The sequence below is a fragment of the Rhinopithecus bieti genome, unplaced genomic scaffold (genome assembly GCF_001698545.2).
Source record: "Rhinopithecus bieti isolate Rb0 unplaced genomic scaffold, ASM169854v2 scaffold_76233, whole genome shotgun sequence".
Lineage (NCBI taxonomy): Eukaryota > Metazoa > Chordata > Mammalia > Primates > Cercopithecidae > Rhinopithecus > Rhinopithecus bieti.
In genome coordinates, this window is record NW_016828395.1 from 72500 (window position 1) to 75218 (window position 2719).

General features: G+C 44.5%; 1 pseudogene; it reads left to right on the forward strand.

Annotated features, from left to right (window-relative positions):
* The first annotated feature begins 626 nt into the window (after positions 1-626).
* On the forward strand, positions 627-1896 carry LOC108523764 (acylglycerol kinase, mitochondrial pseudogene; annotated as a pseudogene).
* The last annotated feature ends 823 nt before the right edge of the window (positions 1897-2719 follow it).

Sequence of the window (2719 nt, forward strand, 5' to 3'; positions counted from 1 at the left end):
CCTAATCTCTTTTCATAAGGACACCAGTCGAATTGAATTGCGACCCACCCTAATGACCTCATTTCAACTTAATTAATTCTTTAAAGACCCTCTCTCCAAATGCAGTCACATTCTGAGTGACTAGGGCTTAGGACTTCAATATAAGAATTTTACGGGTCACAATTCAACCCACAATTACCCTCATGGAAGGAAATCTAGATATAGCTATCGTGACTACCAATTCATTATCCTTGACCAGCAACTCTACTTCTGGAAATCTATCCTACAGATATACCTGCACACATATAAATTGACATATGTATGAAGATATTCATTTCAGTCTTGTTGAGGCTGAAATATTCATTTCAGACTGGTTGAGTGAACTTTAGTTTGTCTACACAGTGCAAAATTATGCAGCTGTGAAAAGAAATGAGGAAGTTCTCCATGCACAGGTAAGGGCAGATCTCCATGATAAATGAGGAAAAAGAATGCACAAAACAGTAATACTAGTATGCTACCTACATAGGATATATACATTTGTATTTGCTTGTATAAAATTTGCATAAGGAAACACTGAAGGCTGAACAACTACAACAAAATGCTAATAAAAGTGGTTACCGAGTGGGACCAGCAATGCAAATCTCTAGATGACGGTGTAATTTAAAACACTTCAAAATCATTGGAAGAAAGCTATTGCTGGGCTCTGCCTGCTGACCTGGGGAGGTCAGTGGCTCTATGAAAAACACTGTGATAACCTACTAAGGAGAGCAGCCTGTGAAGAAGCTCAGGTGTTTGGCAATCAGCTCATTCCTCCCAATGCACAAGTGAAGAAGGAAACTGTTTTTCTCAGTCCTGCAGCTTGCAAAGGCAAAGCCAGGACTCTATTTGAAAAAAATGCTGCCCTGATTTTACATTTATCCTGGCATAGGTGTGACTATTGCTAAGACAGATTATGAGGTACAAGCCAAGAAATTCCTGGAACTGATGGAAAACACATATGTGATCATTGTTGCAGGAGGAGATGGGACACTGCAGGAGGTTGTTACTGGAGTTCTTCGACGAACAGATGAGGCTACCTTCAGTAAGATTCCCATTGGATTTATCCCACTGGGAGAGACCAGTAGTTTGAGTCATAACCTCCTTACTGAAAGTGGAAACAAACTCCAACATATTACTGATGCTACACTTGCCATTGTGAACGGAGAGACAGTTCCATTTGATGTCTTGCTGATCAAGGGTGAAAAGGAACAGCCTGTGTTTGCAATGACCGGTCTTTGATGGGGATCCTTCAGAGACACTGGCATCAAAGTTAGCAGGTACTGATATCCTAGGCCTCTAAAAATCAAAGTAGCCCACTTCTTCAGCACTCTTAAGGAGTGGCCTCAGACTCGTGAAACCTCTATCTTGTATATGGGACCTACAGAGCGACCTCCCAATGAACCAAAGGAGACCCCTGTACAAAGGCCTTTTTTGTACAGGAGAATATTACGAAGGCTTACATCTTACTGGGCACAACCACAGGATGCCCTTTCCCAAGAGGTGAGCCGAGAGATCTGGAAAGATGTGCAGCTGTCCACCATTGAACTGTCCATTACAACACAGAACAATCCGCTTGACCCAACACGCAAAGAAGATTTTATGAACATCTGCATTGAAGCCGACACCATCAGCAAAGGAAACTTTATAACTATAGGAAGTCGAAAGGTGAGAAACGCCAAGCTGGACGCCGAGGGCATGGAGTGTCTCCAAGCCAGCCAGTGCACTTTGCTTGTCCCAGAGGGAGCAGGGAGCACTTTTAGCATTGACAGTGAGGAGTATGAAGTGATGCCTGTGGAGGTGAAACTGCTCCCCAGGAACCTGCCGTTCTTCTGTGATCCTAGGAAGAGAGAACAGATGTTGGCAAGCCCCACTCAGTGAGCAGGCAGAAGACAAGTACTCCCAGACCACATTTTAAGCCACCAGTGGGACCAAAAGGGAACAGGTGCCTCAACCATCCCAACAGTGTTGTCAGAGGGTCCCAAGGGCATTTTCATGACAAGTACCCCTCTGCCCCCCTCCAGCAGTGCTTCCCAAAGTGTTGTCTGTCACCTGCTTTGCAATCAGCTTCCATTAGTGGATGTTTTGTTTTGGTGTGACGGTTGACCCTCCTAAACACGGACTTTCCTCAGGCTGGTTCAAGATGGAAAAGGACTTTCTTCTGTTTTCTCCCAAAGTGCAACCACAGTGGAGAGCCCACAGTGGGCTTAGCTTGCCTAAGCCCTTCCATTCCCATTTTGTTCTTTGACCGTACTAGGAATTCCGGGGAAAGTGCCTTCCTTCCCTGGGGACCTTTTCCTATTTCTAGGTTCCTCCATGGGTGCTGCTATGTTGTGAGCTCCGGCTCTTGCTTAGCTTTTATTTCAGTTCTATCCTCAGTCCAGAAATGTATGCAAGGTTGTTTCCCTCTTAGCCATGGCTACAGTACTGTAAAATGCTAGTTTTATTTTTTAAGTAGTGCCTCCTAAATGGTTTGCATGAGAGCCGCTTGGGGTGCATGTTGAAAATTGATCTATTTGGGGTCCACCCCAAACCTAACAACCCAATTTGGGGATGGGGCTGAGGTATCTGCATTTTTTAAAAAGTCAGCCACCTTTCCCAGGTGATTCTGTAAGTTGGTCCCTCAACCGCACTTGGAGAAATAGTGTTTTAAAGCAGTGGTCCACAAAGTATTCTGCTCACGTGCCCCCCAGAAGTATTTTGA